This window comes from Protopterus annectens, chromosome 8.part0 (assembly GCF_019279795.1).
Source record: "Protopterus annectens isolate FY-2018-M chromosome 8.part0, PAN1.0, whole genome shotgun sequence".
Classification (NCBI taxonomy): Eukaryota; Metazoa; Chordata; order Ceratodontiformes; family Protopteridae; genus Protopterus; species Protopterus annectens.
Window position 1 is genome coordinate 672,463,189 of NC_056741.1, and position 21,360 is coordinate 672,484,548.

Below are 21,360 nucleotides of genomic sequence, written 5' to 3' on the forward strand. Positions count from 1 at the left end.
GGAACTGCGGAACCTTGTTGATGTTAGGAAACAAACGACCATCAAGGGGCATATTAAAACAAAAAGAATAGTTTAAATTTGTTCAAGAAGTGTATCTTTCAAACAAAACAGTCCTTTTCTTTACCAAGACTGGAAGAACACTACGTGAGCATTTCTGATATATTTGGTTGTTACTTATTTTTTGCTGTACATACACACACTACTTTTTGTGGTTATTGAATTGTGGGACTTTATATGAAAACCCTAGTTATTTATCAGTTTAGCTACACACACACACACACACACACACACACACACACACACACACACACACACACACACACACACATTAAAAAGAAGCTGTCTCAGTATGGAATGCTATGGCACATTTCAACAACTTCTTTCTGTCAGAATAGTAGCAATTAACAACTACATGTTCTCCTTCAGTCCACCATTTCATACAGCCTAGCTAGTAATGTAGGAGTTAACTGTTTACTGCTAAGACATGCAATATTCTAACATGAGGAAAGTAACTGCAGAGGTTTTCTCCCAGTTCCTCCACTGAAAATGGGATGTCATTGCCCAGTCAGACTTTTCTGGTAAAGAAATGGTAATAATAATAATAATAATAATAATAATAATAATAATAATAATAATAATAATGCCTTAAAATTCAGATAATCTTCTTGCATGCTAAAATCCAGATCATTTTTTTCACTCACATCATCACAAAATGATGTTTGATTAGTTAGGTATTAGGTGTCTGAGAAAAATATGTGTTCCTATGTATTTCCGAAGATAATATAATAATAATGGGTCTACTTTAAATCAGCGAAGGCTTAAAAAAGTGAACCCTGATTTATCGACCCTCTTTAAGTGAAAGCTGAAAATCCCAAACACTTGGAACAGTGATTTTTTTCCCATGGGAAAAAAAATCATTGGGATGCTTTTGGGACTTTGCCATTTCCTCCACTGTGGTACTATCTCTGAGTCGATATATTTAAGTAGGGGGTGAGGGGGACACACATCCCCAGTTTATTTACTGTTTTGAAGGGGTTTTTTTTGTGGAACAAGTGATTTCTTTCCCTGGGAAAGAAATCGCTGTTCTGAGTGTTTGGGATTTTAAGCTTTCTCTTAAAGAGGGTTGATAAATTAGCATTTACTTTTTTAAGCATTCGCTGATTTAACATAGACGCATAATAATTTCCAGATATAAATTTAATAGGAAGCACCAACACCAGAAATTATATCAAGTGCAGTCTCTATACATTTTACATTGTGCTTTGTTAAATTATGATATTTTTGCAGCAGCTTCTTTACTGAACTATGAAGATTAGATTAGCACTGTTTTATTTGTTGAACTGAATTAATTTATTTTACAACTTTTTCTGTGGCTGTTCTCTTCCTGTATTTACTTTCTTATCTAAGAATTAAGTTACAATAAGTTTTGCTAACATATAATGGCATAATGACTTTCTGTTTTAGTTCACAATTCCGTATTATTGAATGTTTTGGAAATGGTGTAGTTCATTTCATGAAATTCTAATGCCTATTTTGACCTGAATTTATTCCACTTACAGATGCCATATCTCTGTAATGCTTTGAGATGTTCAGCTAAAATGCTCAGAATAAGACATTTGGACAACTAGCTATATGCTGTATAGAATAAAATGTGATAAAAGAGTTGAAATTTCAATGTATGTATTTCAATCTGCAGTCGTCTTTTCTGCAGCATGTAAAATGACAGAAAAATCAATTTCTAAGATTTGACTATATTTTTATTTCTGTTGTTATAGTACCATATCAGTATGATTTTTTTATATTTACAGAGTTGACAGAATATATGCCTGTGTTTGCTGTGAAATAAAATGCATAAATCCGAGATATCTAGTACAGGATTATATATCTGAAACAACTGGATGGGATCTACCCAAAATCTTAGGAAATACATTTTGACATTCAGCTATATAATCCTTTTTTGTGGGATTTTTGGTTAAAAGTCTCCGGGCAGGATTCACGATGGCTTTCACAGAGTCTAAGAGTTGTGTAAGACTCCATGCAGCCATCGCGATCCAGGAACAGCCCAAAATCCCATGTAAGAGACCAGCTAAAACAACTCTTACATGGGCAGGGCGTGGATATGCTAATCACCTCACTTGCAGCCAAAAGGCATGCAAATGAGTTAGATTAGCGATCCACGAAGCTGAAACCAGCCCGAGTAAGAGTCGTGTTAGGTGCAGAAATGTACACAGTTGACAACTGAGTACGTTACTGCAAATAACACAATGGAGCCATGACAGCTCCAAATAAAGTGTGCAAATATTGCAATATGTGGCCATTGGCATGGTAACCCGATGCAAACATGAAATAAAATCTTTTTTTTTTTTCGGCGATCGGCGAGGTTTAAAAACAGCACAGCCCCGCGCAAACGGGCTGCGCTATATAAAACAGAAAAATAAAGGTTTGAAACCCACAAATGTGGGTTTTATGTAATGCATGGATTTGCAATGCAGGGACTAGCAGACCAAAAACAACATGGCCACCGTCTAGTGGTTGCTAAAGGGGGAAGCTGAGTGTAAGACATGTAACTAAGCATTAGTAGGCAATCCTATGTAAATGAGTGGTAGGATAGTGAATCACATTGTCACATAGCAAATGAGCACATTCCGTGTAGTGTAAGAGTTAGATAAGGGGGAGTAACAGAGTAGGAGATAGGGGACATCACAGGGGGGAATGTCAGGAAGAAATCAAGCTCATTGGAGCAAAGTGTTATGTGAAAGATATCAATCACACAGCATAAAAAGAGGAGTGTCAACAGATAAGCATGGGAAAGTCAAGAAATGGAAGGTGCACACTCTGGCCAACACCAAAGTTTCTTGCTGTACGTGCATGCGTGCATGTGCGCGCTGGGAGCCGCGAATAAGAAGGAGTGTGCGCGTGTAAGGCAGAGTAAGCATGTAGGAGCCTGTTTAAAGATCAGTAAACCTGTTAGCACTGGTGTGCGCGCGTTTTAACCCGAATAAGCAGATTCTAGTCCATGTAAGCATATGTGCACATGTGGTAGCCACTGTGAGCGTGTTTTCGCAGGTATGCGTGCTGTTCCCCCCTGAGGAAACAGAGAGAAAAAAGGAAGCAGAAGAAATAGAAGGAAGCTAGTAGGGAATATTGGTAGAGCTAGCAGGTGAAAACAATTAGAAGCAGGCAATTACACAGGCAGAATACAAGCCCAGCCCAGCACTTAAAACAATGCAAACAGCACTGCAGTATGTTTCTCTCAAGAGACACTGCAAGACAGGAGTAAGCTAGTAGAAGTGAAAACTGAAAAAGCTGCACTCAGACCAAACATGCTAGGGGCTGCCATAGCTGTTATAAGGAGACATAGGAGACTTGCTGAGGGTGGTGACAATGCAAATGCTGCCACACAACCCACAGTGAGGAGACAGAGAAGAGTGTACTGGCTCAAGGTCACCTACCAGGGGTTACATGAGCTGGAGATAGTGGAGCGCTATAGAGTGGACAGAGACCTCCTGCAGCAAATTGTTGAGCTGTGCAGGCCACGCCTCACACACAGAACCAACAGAGGGGAACCCGTCCCAGTGGAAACCAAGGTATATGTTGGCCTAAGAATACTAGCAACAAGTACCTTCCAGAGACCAACTGGTGATATGATGGGGATATCACAGGCATCAGCCTCCAGGGTACTGCACCAGTTCCTGGATGCCATGTCAGCACATGTCGGTGAGCATGTATATTTCCCCAATGCCCGTGAGATATTGTCCAGCAATATGCGCCTCTTCCAGCAAATAGCGGAATACCCTGAGGTAGTGGGTGCAATAGACTGCACGCACATACGCATCAAAGCACCAGCCAGTGAGCGGGGTAGGGCCTACATTAACCGCAAGGGCTTCCCCTCCATCAACTGCCAGGTTGTGTGTGATGCCCAGGGCATAATAATGAATGTGTGTGCTGGCTGCCCTGGGAGCTACCATGATTCCCATATCTGGCATTTGACACAGCTGTACCAGACATTTGCCAATGGGGACATCCCACATGGTCACCTAGTGGTGGATGCAGGATATGCACTGGAGCCGTGGCTGATGATACCCATCAGAAACGCACACACACCCAAACAGGAACTCCATAATGAGGCACACGCACAAACACGTAATGTAATAGAGCGTGTGTTTGTGCTGCTCAAGTCATGGTTCCAGTGCCTGGACACATCTAGTGGAGCCTTGCAGTACTCACAAACTACATGTACCCAAACTGTCATGGTATGTGCTATGCTACATAATATGATTCTGCGAAAACAGCTGCAGCAGGACCAGCATAGGGCTGGGACAAACAGCCCCCCACCATTTCCAAGGCCATCACAGGCAGAGCATGACTCGGAGGAGGAACAACCTGAGCCTGCCCGAGTAGGCAGAAGGAAGTGTGCCCAGTATGCCCTAGCCTTGGCAAAGAGGCAACGCATAGCACATACACTGGCTCAGTAGGAACCCTGGGAATGATACCCCTCTCTGACTCACTCATATAGTAACAGGGATGCCTAACATGACACAACCTGCTCTCAAACATGTACAGGGAGTGTAGTATGTGCATCCGACAGAGGCAGCCCTGCAGCACCACCTGAGGCATTATTGCCATGTGTTAAGCAATGTAACACCATCTAGTATATGCAAACATGAAGACCCTACCTAACATCTCACCCTCACCAAGCATGATGCCACACTATGAAGACAACAAGATCAAGTACAATAATTGGCTGAGGTATTGCTGTTAGCAAAGGAAAACACATAGCTGACAGCCTGGGCTGACATGCTGAGCAAGACATGATGCCCCACCTGCTAGGGATGGCACGCACCCAGCACACCTGGCTGTGTGGATACTGGCAAAGGCTGTTGTCACCCCCTACTGTGCCTGGAATAGGTAAGTCTGGAAACACAAACCCACCACCATAGGTAGCACAAGGGATAATAACCTGGACGTAATGCTACCCAATGCCAGAAGTCTAACCTGCAAGGTGCATGCAGACCAAACCCACCACAGCATGGAGAATGGTAATATGTGTTCTGTAACAGAAACCTGGGTCAAGGCCCAGAAGAGCACCCTAATACTACCAGGTTATGCCTCATACCATGCTCTACAGCTCAAAAACATGGAACACACAACAATAGGAGCATGGCTACCAGTAATTATCAAGGATAACCACACCCCTAGGCTGGTACCACAGCAAGAAGCAGTATGTACTATCCACGGGCAAGTAACACTGGCTCAAACTGTGTGCCTGTTTGAAGCCTGCGACAGACCACACACACAAACCCAGGTACCCCAGCCAGCCTTCCTGAAGACACTGCAGAGTATGAATGTCTCAACAAATACCAAACAAGGCACACACAAAGTATGACATAGGTGGCAATCCATTATGTATGGAAGAAGTAATCAGGGGCCTAGGGACACAAGTGGATGGTGACCTGTCATGTGACACTCACATTGCCAAGGTGGCCAGGAATACCTGCTATATTGCCCACCTTAATATGAAAGGATGCACATGTAGAGCTAGAGAGGTCACTGTGCCCCCATACTCTTCCCATATCAGGCCCATACATGACAACAATGCCCCAGTTTGGATGTACCTTACCTTACACCTGCAGCAGTTAGAAAAAACCCAAATGTACCTCAACAACAGGATAAAGGGTCCAAACATTGGACATCTGCAGCCTGGCTGAAGAAACCACAGCCCAATTCAGAAGCATACTGCCCAGTCAGAGGTGATGTATGCCTGATGTACAAGGCCATGTGCAATCCAGAATGAATGGACATGCTCCACTGCAGAAACCCCAAATCCAGCAGACACACCACAGTGAGATATCTGAACCTCCACACATAGATTAATAAGATGTGCTGGAGGGACAGATCCATAACCCAGAGGCTCCTGACACTCTGGAACAGAATCCCAGTCCATGATAGGCTGAGCTCCACACTCAAACTCAACAAGAGAAATCTGGTGAAGTGCATGGGAGATAGTAGGTGTACACTGGGGGCCATCCCTGTGTCACATCTAGTAAAGTAAACCCTACGTGGGCATAATATGCACATTGCAAGGGGTGTCGAGACCCACACACAGTCTGTCTGTGCTCAAACAAGGCCAGGGCAGATAGCCTAGTATGAACCTATGAACCTATGATGATACAAATTGTGCAGGACACAAAGGATTATCACACAGCTGTCCTACCTGATGGCAGGAACCATGGTGATAATCCACAGATATGCTCTGCAGCACTCTAATATCACAAACAATACACCAAACCCACACACATTGCCAACAGCCTACCGAACAGATTCCTTCCTAACTCCCCACCAGCACCTAACTGCCAAATATCTATCCCAGGAGAGGGCTGGCCCCCTGACATTGCAGATGCTGAGGTAACAGCCAGCATCCACAAAGCACAGCACACAGCATCAATGGTACCAGATGGTGTCCTGGGTTGTGTCCAACAAGTACTGTAATAAGAATGGAACAGCAAATAGCAGCACTATCAGTCCTACCACAGGATATGTACCCAAAGAGCAGTGTACAGCCACAGTGGTCCCACACCACAAAGGGGGTGCCTGAATGGATACTGCACACTATCACCCCTCAACCCCGACTATCTAGGTTGGCAAAGTAATGGAGAGGATGATCATGGATCCCATGAATAACAAGATTGGGTACCTACAGACATTGGACCCTACCCAGTGTGGCTGTCATAGGGCAGATCCTGCCCCTTACACATGTCTGACTCATGTGAAACATGCACCAAGGCCATTGATGTGGGGAATGTGGACCACACAGCCTATCTGGACCTTGCTAAACCCTTTCATACAATACTCTAGTTGGCGTTACAGATAAGCTCACCAGCCTAACTATAAACCCCTATGCAAGTAGATGGGTTGCAAACCAGCTCAAGGACAGAACTGACCTGGTCAGACATGCTGCAGCCATGGCAGACTGCAAACCAGGTACAACTGGCATCCTACAAGGCATGGTCCTGGGACCTCTCTTGTATGCTATATATGTCACATAGGTACAGGCCAACATGGAAGGACTCTGTCTGAACAGGTTCACAGAGGACTACAAACTGCCCACCATATCGGACCCTCCATCTGACACAAGCAACCTACAAAAGGCACACATAGAAACAGACAAGTGGTGCAACAGCCATGTCAACAGAAGAGTGTATAGTCAACCCCTGTGGAAACACAGCAGATGGCCAGAAATTACCACATAGGTGTTAACCCAGTACGTACATCAGGAGCAATAAGAGACCTGGGGACACAAGGTGATAGATATCCTGCATGTGACAACCATGTGTCTGTAGTGGTTACAGAAACATACCATATACCCACCTAATCATGAACGTAAGCACAGCTTGGTTAGGGTAGGTCAATGTGCCTCTCCAGTCATCCATCAGCAGCCTCACAATTGTGTACAATGGCCCTTCAGGGATGTACCGTAGCAGACACCTGCAGCAACTGGAAAGACCACACAAATACCCCACCAGGAGGGTCGCAGAGCTGTAACAGATGCCATGTGTTGCCTGATTAAAGAAACTGCAGCTCCACACAGTGCCATACTGCCTGGCTGGAGGTGAACTGTGCCTGATGTATAGAGCCATGACCAACCTGGTATCAATGGACATTTGGCACCATGTGAACACTGAATGCTGGTGACCTATGCAGCTGACAGGCCTGAACCCCAGCACAGACATAAACAGGACATGCTGTACCGATTGGTCCATAACCCAGAAGCTCACTCCACTCACGACTAAACTCCCACTGCAGGTTATCCAGGGAGTCCCTCAGTGACTGTCATCCAGAGGAATCATGATGACTGGATGGGAGATGGTAGGTGTACCCTGGATATAACCTGTATGTCACAGGTGTCTAGAGTCACAGCACACTAACCATGACATATGTCATGGCAAACACCAGTAAATGTGTGTTGAAGGACAAACACTCTCTGACTAGCATTACAAATGGACTAGGGCACATGGCCATTGTTTGTCACTGTCCACACAAGTTGTGGAATACATTAACAATGTCAGACAATCATGTACTATGCTGTCCATATCTGAACAAAATGCAACATGGTCATATCTGCACAACTTGCCCTCAACCAGTCTGGTGTGCTCACTATAAATATTACAAGCAGTGATAGGACTGAAACTGATTATACTGTCCACCACAGTGAAAGTTCTGCACCAGTACACTATACGACAATACAACTGTTTGGTCAGCAGGAAAGGATGATGACAACTGTATGCAAACTATCCCATGGCGACCCTGCAGGCACAGCATAATGCCTGTTAGGTTCAGACACAAAGCAGTCGGGCATAAGAACACAACCTGATGTCCAACACTCAACTGTACATGTGATATATAGATGGCGTCCACACACAAACACAAATGTGGTGGTCCACAGATCCCAACATAAGGAAAGGTCACACTGGGCATGCTCGCACACTTAGATGAATGAGACGTGTCAGTCAAGAAGCCATACACGTGTCAGTCAAGAAGCCATACAAACTGCGAACTGGGCATGCTTACAGACTTAGGCCATGCCACAGTTCAGCAGTTGCACACACATATCTGGCATTTCTATGTGTTGACACTGGAACCTCCCACAATACAGACATCTGCCCAGTGCACACAGTGAAGTTACAACAAAGACATAAGTAAAGTACTGGATCCCACTCATATGCAAACATCTCCCACAGTACACATGTTGTTTATAGAGATAGGGAAGGCTATGGCAATAAAGACCCACAAACAGTATATGAGCAACAGATACTTGCATCTGACAGGTAAACATATGGCCGTAGAGTGCAATACTAGACTGTTGTCCCCAGGGAATACAGAAGGCTATCCACAGTGTATTTGGCGTCTGCCTCCACAGTACAGTAGGCCACTGTGCCTGTACAAAGTTAATGCATAGATATGTTCTCCCCTGTACTGATGGATAGTAACAGATGTACATACCTCTTCATCCATAATGATGTCAGCACACTATACATATGTCAGGAGCAGAAATTATACCCAGTAATGTGAATAGCGCACTCTGCTACTGCGTCTCTCACAAGTGTCATAACATAGTTAGGTAGGGGCTTGAATCCTGCAAGTGCACAGTATGTGTGTGCGGGAGTAGTGTGCGCAATTCCATGTGCAAGATAAATGTCCCTTTTGGCAACTATTACTACACAACACATGCTGCATATTCCACTGTCTAAACACTGATGATGTCAGCACCCTATAAGTACAGCAGGAAAAAGCAATCCTCCCAGTAATGCAAATAGCGCGCTCTGCTACTGCGTCTCTCACAAGTGTCATACCATAGTTAGGTAGGGGTTTGTATCCTACAAACGCCATGTGTAGTTTTTTCACACAGTTTGTCCTTGTGCGTGGGGTGTTGTTCCCAATATTGCACGACATACATTATATCAGTAATGTCAATGCACACATGATGTATGTGTGTGCCACCTACACATATGTACACCAACAAAAAAAATTCTTAGTTCTTAATTAGTTTTTAATTTGATTATGATTGTTCAATTCAATGCAAGCAGCTATTTAAGCTGATGTTTTAAAATGGTTCAGCAACTTGATAAAGCTAGGAACATCCTAGCGAAAGCGCTTGTGATACGTGACTTCTGTGTGGTGTTTTTATAATAAAAATCGTTTTGTGATCTATTTGAACTTGGTGGTGTCAGCTTCCTGGTCGTCTACTTATTCTTGGACCTACACATATATACCTGTGAACTGCAATAGTTCCCATGTCCGAAGCCTGCCTCACGTGAATACATGGAATATGCATCAGACAACTATATGACTGTGATGTTCTGTGCAGGGGCTGCATGTGGTATGTGACTAGACATGTGGGTTGTAGATGGTGTCATCCCACCAGCGAGGGATACATGACTGGTCTGGAGCATATAGTCCACATGTTGGTGATGAACAGGTGCAGCATGTTGTCACCTCTTGTGGGAGTGGTAACAAGTTGTTCCATAGCAATGCAGGGAATGAATGATAAGAACCCTTCAGATAGGGTCTTGGAGCTAGAGTAATGCTCACACTCTATGTTTGGGTAGTCGCAGTACAACCATATAATGGTGTGTGTAGAGACCGTCATATTTCCAGTGTTGTCAGGAAGGCCAAGTGGGTTTCCTGGGTATGGGAGTGTGGTGTGTGCCAGGCTATGAACCTGAAGGCAATCTAACCCACTGTTAGTTGCACATGGATAGGCTCTGATGCTTTGTGCAGTGCCACCAACCAGGGGGTGTGTGTATCTGAGTTGTCTTTGGATACATCCCCCCTGTTCTGGTTTGGTGCATGTGTAGGCGACGATAAGCATGGTATCAGGAATGACCTGGCACTGATGGTGTGCACCTGGGAGCCTTGTACCAGGAGTCTGTTACTGCACAGATATTGCTGTACCCCATGCTAAGGACAGTTTCCACTGCATGCATCTTGAGGTTTGCACTGCTGCTGTTGTGTAGCATTTCTATTAGTGTCCTATCCCATGTGATACCTGTGTAGGTAGCTATGTAATGTCAGCCTTGCATACAAAGGCATTATGTGTGTAGCAAGAGCCTCTGCCAATATACAACAGCCCATGGGTGACAGGTGCAAGCTGTCCCAAGCAAAGCAATGTGGCTTGTCCAGCAGGTAATCCCACACTGACAGGCATTGGATCCCCTTTGAATGTCACTGAAACATACATTAATTGCAGAAACTGATGATCCTGTCTACATATTGTGGCAGCATTCTTGGTGAGGGTGAGATGCTACTCAAGGCCAGGGTCATACCAGCCTATGCCACAAGCTCAGAGAGCTCCTCTATATCCCCTAACATGTAGTTCAGGGAGGTGTGTCAGAGGTTATACACACTGGCACAGACAATGACTGAGTCATACGTCTACATGCCTTGGAGTGACCGGTATGCTTGTGTTATGTGGTGGATCATAGTGCCCGACGGGCAGCTCAGCGTGACCGTCACCTTGTTCAGCCTGGTGAGCAGGACCTCAGTGTACCTGATGATAGAGGTACCTCATACAACTGTAGCAGGTGTGTTGTCAAGCCGTATGGCCTGTGACTGTTTGGCACACAGGCTTTGTGAGTTATGTGTTGCACGTGCTCTGCTCTGGCTTAACGTTTGCTTGTGTGTCTGCTTTGCAGGTGTCAGCTGCTCAGGCAGGATGCTATTCTGAGAGTCCAATAATGTACCTGTGTGTTTCTGTGTTTGGATTGTGGTCGTGGCAGGTCTATAGGAGACTGGTACTGTATTCACTGTAGTATCCCACTCCACCTGACAGGGAATGCCAGTGCTGAGTTAACAGAGCTTAACCCCCAGTTTGGCTATGTGACTGCATCTCTCACATGTGTTGTATGTAAATGGGAAGGGGAGAGGGTTGTCTGTGTACATGAGGCAGCTGTAACATTGCCACATGACTCACAGATTCACCAACTGGACCTGAGAGTAGATCGACAGGTGACCTTTGGACATGCTACCATAGCATTGTGAATCCCATACTAAGTAACAACACATAGGGCCAATGGGGAACAAGGTACTCAAGATGACTATGTGAGGGTGTAGTGCTCCTGATTTGTTAGTGCTGGCATATATGAATGCTGTCTTGAGCAAATGTGAGGTAAGTCATATGCAATGTGTTACAGGCAAGCTACATGCAAACAGGACAAACAGTGACGTTCTGTCAAGTGAGACATGGACATCAGTACAGTAAGCAATACAGATGTCACTAGGGATCCACAGAGGCACTGTAAATCTGCACTGCAGGTGGAATCAGTGTTTCAGGAACATAACAGGCAAACATGCATACAAACAAAGCTACAGTCAGCAGGCCTGTATGTAGACTATGCTACAACAAACAAGGTGTACGACTTCCATTAGGTAACAGTGCATATATGCAGGCACTATAAGCCAGTACCCAGACATTCACAGGTCAGACGGGATGGTTCCAGCCGCACCCCACACAAGTGTATAGACCACGTACCTTCGTAATGTTGAATAACTGGCCTGATACCCAAGTGCTCATACCTGTAATAATACACATGTCAAATAACAGACACTGAGCCCTCACTCAGCAGTTCCAGACTTAATATGATGTATGCTACCTGTCCTGGCACCACAGTATCCTTGACATGTATTGACATTCTCCCTCCTGTCATAGTTAGTTCTGTGTTTTGGTGCTGTCATGCATGGTATGAGGTGTGACCTTGTAGTGATAGTGTGCTCTTGTGAGCCTTGAACCTGTTGTGTAGTACTGCACAGATATCAACATCCTGAAACATCCGCATTGCAGAGTCATTTGTGGACAGCATGCAACTCGCAGTTGACATGACCATCATTGAGTATCAATATGTACATTGTTGTATCCCTTGTGCTACCTATGTAGGTGGCCATCCCTTCACAGCCTCACCACCAGTATGCAAAGATGTGCAGACAGAACACTGTGGTAATTACTATGGGTGTACAAAACAATACAATGACATTCATACTGTAACTGCATCAGGCATGCTGGTATATACCCACAATGATATCATTACACTGTACTGTTGTCAACATCATACTATTACAACACGTCTATGTAGTCACCCTGTGCATCAGCACCATGTTAACCTGTTCCTGCACCGATTTTACAGATTGCAGGAGGTGGCACAGTTTCATCATATGCACAGGGTGTGTACCTGGTATGCCTGAGTCTGCCACTGATACAACCAATTGACATGTCTGTGTGTGTGTGTTGGTGAGGGACAGCAGTACAAGATGGGGCAATGTTGATGCAGTGTGTGCATGTATGCGTTAGCCCTAGGTGTTATCACTTTGCATGTGTGTATGAATGCACACAGTCCCACCTCATGGCTGTCATATACAGGTGCTTGTGGACAGCCACAGACTGTACCTGCCAGGTCATACAGATCACTGTCTGTGGCCACGGACACGGTACCTGTGCCTGGCAGGGGTGCTACGGACCGTGTCGGGTACTAAGCCAGACTGGGTACAGTCATCAGAAGCAGGTGGTTGGTGACTGGAGACAGGTCCCTGTTGGGACTATCCAGCGCCACGTGCACATGGTCTCCTGGGGTGGTCTAATGACAGCACAGACCCAGCATTGCTGGGGCTGCTGCTGGCACTATGTGAGCGGCCGTGGGCCTGTTGTCATCTGCGACGGCTGCCAATTGCTGCTGTTGCTGCCATACGGCCACGTCGACGCCTCAACCGTCCACCATTGCTGATGGACATGTAGTTGTGGAACAGATCTAATGCGTCCCCCCAACGTCTGTCAATGACCTTGGTGAAGTTACAGATGGCAGCTGCAACATCACGCATACTGTCACTCATGGCTGTGCGACATGCTCTCAGCTCCCTCAGACCCTGTCTGGTGTACCGTTCCATACGTGACTGTGCCTGCATTACAGCCAAAAACATAGCTGAGGTTGAAAGACCTCTGTGGGCACGTCTGACAGGGGCGGTACGCCCACGGATGCTCCCATGAGAACCCCTGGACGTCTGCATGTGTGGTATCATGTCAGGACCCTGGCCATGGCTGCTGTGTGGGGATGCATGTGCCACCGATACCATATTACCCTGGTCAATCCCCACTGTATCCTGTCCATCACCTAGGGACATTGTTGACAAAGGATGTATTGGCAGGATGACTGTGTGCATTGATGGGGTCAACAGCTGTGTAGTGTCAATTGGCTGACCAATGACGGACCCTGGCACACCTACCTGTGCCATTACACAGGGATCATCATTATCACTATCCACAGCAGCTGATTCAGGTTCCCTGCTGCACAACACCAGAGCAGCACCAGAACCTGTGGAAGTAAGACAGGAAACACAGTTTACAATGTGTACACAATGTCACCACTGATACACACATGCACACATGCACACATGGGCACATGCACACATGCACACATGCACACATGGGCACATGCACACATGCTCACATTTATTTATTTATTTTTTTTTAATTTTTTTTTTTTATTTAACATTTGTTGACCGGGAATGTCCGACTAGGTTCCACAGAGCCTGTTTTCAGCGGAGGCCCAGGGAGAATGGCTCCAGATGCATGTCTTTGGAATGTGGGAGGAAACCAGAGTACCTGGAGGAAACCCATGCGAACACAGGGAGTACATGCAAACTCCAGCCGAGAATCGAACCGGAGAACCTCTTGCTGTGAGGAGACAATGTTAACCAATGCATCACTGTGCCACCCAAAATACACAGTGCACACATGCACATGCACACATGCACACATGGGCACATGCACACATGCACACATGCACACATGGGCACATGCACACATGCACACATGGGCACATGCACACATGGGCACATGCACACATGCACACATGGGCACATGCACACATGCACACATGGGCACATGCACACATGCACACATGCACACATGCACACACCTCAGTATATGAGATATCAACCCACAGACACAAACACACCTGCAATCAAACACATAGCATTACTGCTTCAGCCTATTATTACTGTTAGTATCAAGATTTTTGAAGGTAATGGTATTACATGCTCACTGGCATGGATAGGCTGCCTTGCTGTTACACCAGAGGGACCTGCAGAAAAGAGACATTTATTGTCAGTGGGCACAACTGTGCCATTGATACTGTGGGCATGATACAGTTCAGTAGTGCAACAGTTAGCTTCCACAGGTGTACTGCTGATATTGAGGATATCACTCTTGCACAATAATTACCAAGATTACAGCTACAAAACGAGAGCACACCTCACACATGCATAACCTAACAGTGTACAGAACGGTCAACTATACACATGGCATGTTACCTGCATGCTCCGTGTCCTGCTGCTGTGTGGCTCTAGCCTCCATCATTACACATGTATGCTGCTGCTGTTGCTGTTGGGCTGGAGCCACAACACTTAGGAGTAGTCCCTCCAGTCTGGTGAGGGGGGATGTCTACACACCCCACCACCTGTGGCAAGCTGCTGCCTGTGGATATCTGATGCATGCTGATGGGCATTTATAATTAAATCACTGCAGTGATGGCGTACCTGCTCAAATGTCCGGTTATGTGTGCCTATGTCATTTACCCGACGGACCAGGTATTGCCACAGTGCAGCTCTCTCCTGCTGGTTCTGGCTGGTGCGGGAAAAGAGTACAGCGAAATCGCGCACCAGGCTCTGGTGTATCTCTTCCTCCTCTGCAGCGGAGTAGACAGGGTTCCACTGGTGAACCATAGCCCTGAAAAGGAGAAGGAAAATATGACAGCAATATCTGTCAGCAAACTATGGCACACATAATACACATAATACTCGACTGCAGTGATATAACTTAACCACCATATATAGCATCTGTCTGTCTATTGGGGGATACACATGTAAATGACCAGATATCAGTGCTCATCCGACAACTGTGCAACAGTTCCTGGCACACTCCATACGACAGATTAGTATACTGCAGCAGTCAACACACTGTTTCAGGTACAATACACAACCTCACACTGGGGGTTTGTGTCAAGGTACTGTGCCTGGCAGGGGTGCTACTGACTGTATCGGGTACTAAGCCAGACTGGGTACTGTCATCAGAAGCAGGTGGTTGGTGACTGGAGACAGGTCCCTGTTGGGACTATCCAGCGCCACGTGCACATGGTCTCCTGGGGCGGTCTGATGACAGCACAGACCCAGCATTGCTGGGGCTGCTGCTGGCACAATGTGAGCGGCCACGGGCCTGTTGTAATCCGCGATGGCTGCCAGTTGCTGCTGTTGCTGGCATATGGCCATGTCGACGCCTCAACCGTCCACCATTTCCCTGGCTCATGGACATGTAGTTGTGGAACAGATCTAATGTGTCCCCCCAACGTCTGTCAATGACCTTGGTGAAGTTACGGATGGCAGCCGCAACATCACGCATACTGTCACTCATGGCTGTGCGACATGCTCTCAGCTCCCTCAGACCCTGTCTGGTGTACCGGTCCATACGTTACTGTGCCTGCATTACAGCCAAAAACATAGCTGAGGTTGAAAGACCTCTGTGGGCATGTCTGACAGGGGCGGTACGCCCACAGATGCTCCCATGAGAACCCCTGGACGTCTGCATGTGTGGTATCCTGTCAGGACCCTGGCCATGGCTGCTGTGTGGGGATGCATGTGCCACCAATACCACATTACCCTGGTCAATCCCCACTGTATCCTGTCCATCACCTAGGGACATTGGTGACAAAGGATGTATTGGCAGGATGACTGTGCGCATTGATGGGGTCGACAGCTGTGTAGTGTCAATTGGCTGACCAATGACGGACCCTGGCACACCTACCTGTGCCATTACACAGGGATCATCATTATCACTATCCACAGCAGCTGATTCAGGTTCCCTGCTGCACAACACCAGAGCAGCACCAGAACCTGTGGGAGTAAGACAGGAAACACAGTTTACAATGTGTACACAATGTCACCACTGATACTCACATGCACACATGCACACATGGGCACATGCACACATGCACACATGCACACATGGGCACATGCACACATGCACACATGCTCACATTTATTTATTTATTTATTTTTTATTTTTTTTTTATTTAACATTTGTTGACCGGGAATGTCCGACTAGGTTCCACAGAGCCTGTTTTCAGCAGAGGCCCGGGGAGAAATGCTCCAAATGCATGTCTTTGGAATGTGGGAGGAAACCAGAGTACCTGGAGGAAACCCACGCGAACACAGGGAGTACATGCAAACTCCAGCCGAGAATTGAACCGGAGAACCTCTTGCTGTGAGGCGACAATGTTAACCACTGCACCACTGTGCCACCCAAAATACACAGTGCACACATGCACATGCACACATGCACACATGGGCACATGCACACATGCACACATGCACACATGGGCACATGCACACATGCACACATGGGCACATGCACACATGGGCACATGCACACATGCACACATGGGCACATGCACACATGCACACATGCACACATGGGCACATGCACACATGCACACATGCACACACCTCAGTATATGAGATATCAACCCACAGACACAAACACACCTGCAATCAAACACATAGCACTACTGCTTCAGCCTATTATTACTGTTAGTATCAAGAGTATTGAAGGTAATGGTATTACACACTCACCAGCATTGATAGGCTGCCTTGCTGTTACACCAGAGGGACCTGCAGAAAAGAGACATTTATTGTCAGTGGGCACAACTGTGCCATTGATACTGTGGGCATGATACAGTTCGGTAGTGCAACAGTTAGCTTCCACAGGTGTACTGCTGATATTGAGGATATCACTCTTGCACAATAATTACCAAGATTACAGCTACAAAACGAGAACACACCTCACACATGCATAACCTAACAGTGTACAGAACGGTCAACTATACACATGGCATGTTACCTGCATGCTCCGTGTCCTGCTGCTGTGTGGCTCTAGCCTCCATCATTACACATGTATGCTGCTGCTGTTGCTGTTGGGCTGGAGCCACAACACTTAGGAGTAGTCCCTCCAGTCTGGTGAGGGGGGATGTCTACACACCCCACCACCTGTGGCAAGCTGCTGCCTGTGGATATCCGATGCATGCTGATGGACATTTCTAATTAAATCACTGCAGTGATGGTGTACCTGCTCATATGTCTGGTTATGTGTGCCTATGTCATTTACCCGACGGACCAGGTCTTGCCACAGTGCAGCCCTCTCCTGCTGGTTCTGGCTGGTGTGGGAAAAGAGTACAGTGAAATCGCGCACCAGGCTCTGGTGTATCTCTTCCTCCTCTGCAGTGGAGTAGACAGGGTTCCGCTGGTGAACCATAGCCCTGAAAAGGAGAAGGAAAATATGTCAATTGGGGGATACACATGTAAATGACCAGATATCAGTGCTCATCCGACAACTGTACAACAGTTCCTGGCACACTCCATACGACAGACTAGTATACTGCAGCAGTCAACACACTGTTTTAGGTACAATACACAACCTCACACTGGGGTTTGTGTCAAGGTACTGTATGGGGAACATTATCAGCCCATGCACTGCACACATTGCATGTTACATATTTCACTGGTAATGCACACTACTCTTACTTGCCATAACCCTACCTACACAACAGTGACATACAGGGTAACACAGCACAACATATGGCAATGTAGTATGTGTTGATCACAATACCTCACAGACCTGTCTCTGGCCTCACACCAAGGATACACACTACCATGACAGACAGACAGTCATGGTGAGCAATCACAAAAGTACACAACATGCACCCAGTCACTGGCACACTCATTCCACCTCACATATTTTGTTTGCAATGTGTTCATGGGTGTGCATTGTGTCTTAGGTAGGTAGTGTGCTTTTGGCCCTGGGCCTACAACAGCATACTGTTATGCTACCCTGCCCCTTGTGACATGTGTTATGATCGTACCTGCTCCTTACAAACAGTTACACAGGGTGACTCATATGGCATATTACCTATCTGCATAACATTCAGCAGGTGTATGTCTGACATCTACTCATGGGGAGCCTTGCTTTTTAATTCTGTGTGGTCTAAAACAGGGTATGTCATATATGTGGGTAGGGTCCTGTACCTCCACCATGTGCTCTATACTGCAGTGACAAGGACGACAGACATAGGCAATTTGTGTTGTGGATGTTGGAGGTGTAACCATGGTTGTTAGACAACTGTCATGGGTGTGTCCGAACTATGTATATCCAGCAGTGGTAACCTCTATGTATGTAGTCTGTGTGCGCTCTGTGGTCTTGTCAGTCACTCTGCATAGGTATTGTGTTTGAGTGCATTGACACAGTTACTTGCATATGTCTGTGTCCTTCTACATATCTGTAGCTGTCATGGGAGGTACATACCATGTAGGACATTGTGGGGTGTGGAGGGGTACAGTGACCTACATGTCCATAGCTGACAAACCATGTCCGCTGACACATTCCATGTACAGGTATTACAGGACTAGTGTGCCACTTTGTATATCAATGGGGAGCCTATTGTACACTTGTTGCCCCTGTTCCCCCCTGATACATGCAGTGGTGGGCAGGCATGCACATATGTGGTGGTTACTGGTGTCAGTGTTTTTGAATAGGGTATGGTACTCCAGTATCCACACTGGTGTTCACTCCATGCCTTTGACACCAGGCACCTGTTGCAAGACATCTGCACACATGTGCTTCACACAGTATATACATATATATATATATATATATATATATATATATATATATATAGATAGATAGATATATATATTGATATATTTATATCTGTATATAGATATATATATATATATGTTTGTATATATGTATATAATATGTATATATAGATGTAGATATATACATATAGATGTGGGGAGAGAGGGGGAAAGAGTGAGAGAGAGACAGAGGGAGAGTGCGAGTGAGAGGGGGTGGGACAGAGAGAGAGAGATAGTCATATACAGACATATCTGTTGTCAGTCAGATCTATCTGTATATGTTTATATATCTACATATATCTATATATGTATGTGTGTATTACATATATCTGTATGTATATATTCTACCAATCTCGATGTCTGGGCAGTAAGTGAGAACCTGGTTCAAGGCTCCTGAGAGCACACCAGCGGTACCAGGCTATACCTCGTATCATGCTTTTTGGGCCCAGGACTCGGGACAAAACAAAAAGGGTGGGGGTGTGTCCATATTCATGAAGGACACCCACACCTCCAGGTTAGTGGCAACACATGAAGCATCAGAGACCATCCAGGTGCGGATAACCGTAGGCAAACCTGCTATACAACTGGTAGCATGTTACAGACCGCCCTCCCAATCTCAGGAACCAAAGTCAGCCTTCCTGAAGACATTGGAGGATATGAATGTCCCACCACACACCATCATAATGGGAGACTTCAACTACCCTAACATACACTGGGTGCATTATTCTACCCCAAACACCCTAGCGCAAAGGTTCCTGGAATTCACTAAGTAAAATGCAATGGAACAGCTAGTCATCTCTCCCACAAAGGGAGATAATATACTAGACCTGATCATCACAAACACGGGGACAATGTGCTACATACCGGAAGTATACCCCTCACTAGTCACATCTGACCACAGACTAATCCCCCTGGATACACATATCCCACCTCCCCCACAACACAAAAGACTACAGTGGGAAACCTCTCACATGCCGACTTTACACTTCTTATAACTGAGTTGGTATCCTTTATGCCCACTGGGCCAGTGGACACCACATCCTACAATGCAGACACCTTCACATATGCTTTCTACGGACATCTCCAAGAATGCATGGATCATGCAATCCCAAATAAAACCAAGACCCTCTCCACCAAAGGCAGGCGTCCTGTCTGGTGGACCCCAGCATTGAACAAATTGTATAACAACAGGAGGTAGCTACAGCACGACAGAGCAGAATTCCATAGAGCTAAGGCATCTCTGATCAGCACTAGTAGAAAGATACGTTTTGTCGTACAAACATGTAAGGTCAACAATGAGAAGGACATCGCTATGGACACTACAGATAACCACAAGGCCTTCTTCTGTTATGTTACACACCTGGGTGGGAACCCTCAGATATATTCAAAGTTAGTTCACAGTGACAAAAGCTACACTGAACACACAGATAATGCCAACATTCTGGCAGACAGGTTCAGTGCAGATTTCTCCCCTCCCTCACCCACACATGAGGAATTACTTATCCCAGCAGACTGTAACCACCCTGTCATCTCAGATGTCCAGCTGGGAACCACCCTCAGCAAAGCTGTAAACACAGCATCAATGGGACCCGACGGTATTGCAGGTTGCATGCTACGTGAACTCCAAGAGGAGCTACACACGCACATTAAATGCTATTCAACCATAGCCTTGCTACAGCATATGTACCTGGACACTGGCATACAACAACAGTAGTCCCACTCCGCAAAGGAGGCACCTCTACAGACCCTGGTAACTACCGCCCCATAAGCTTAACCAGCCTGGTCTGCAACGCTATGGAAAGGATCACTATGGAACTCATACACAGAGACATTGGGGACTTAGACACTTGATCACACCCGGTTTGGCTTTGTAGAGGGCAGATCCTGCCTTATGAACCTGGTTGGCCTTTTCAAATCAGTCACTAGAGCCATTGACGAGGGCACAGCGGTCCATACAGCCTACCTGGACTTGCCTACAGCTTTCGACACAATACCGCACTCTGGCATCATAGACATGATCAACAGCTGAAATATAACTCCACATGTCACAGGATGGGTTGCAAACTGGCTAACGGATAGAAACCCTACAGTCAAACTCACTGGTGCCATGTCAGACTCAGAGCCAGTCACAAG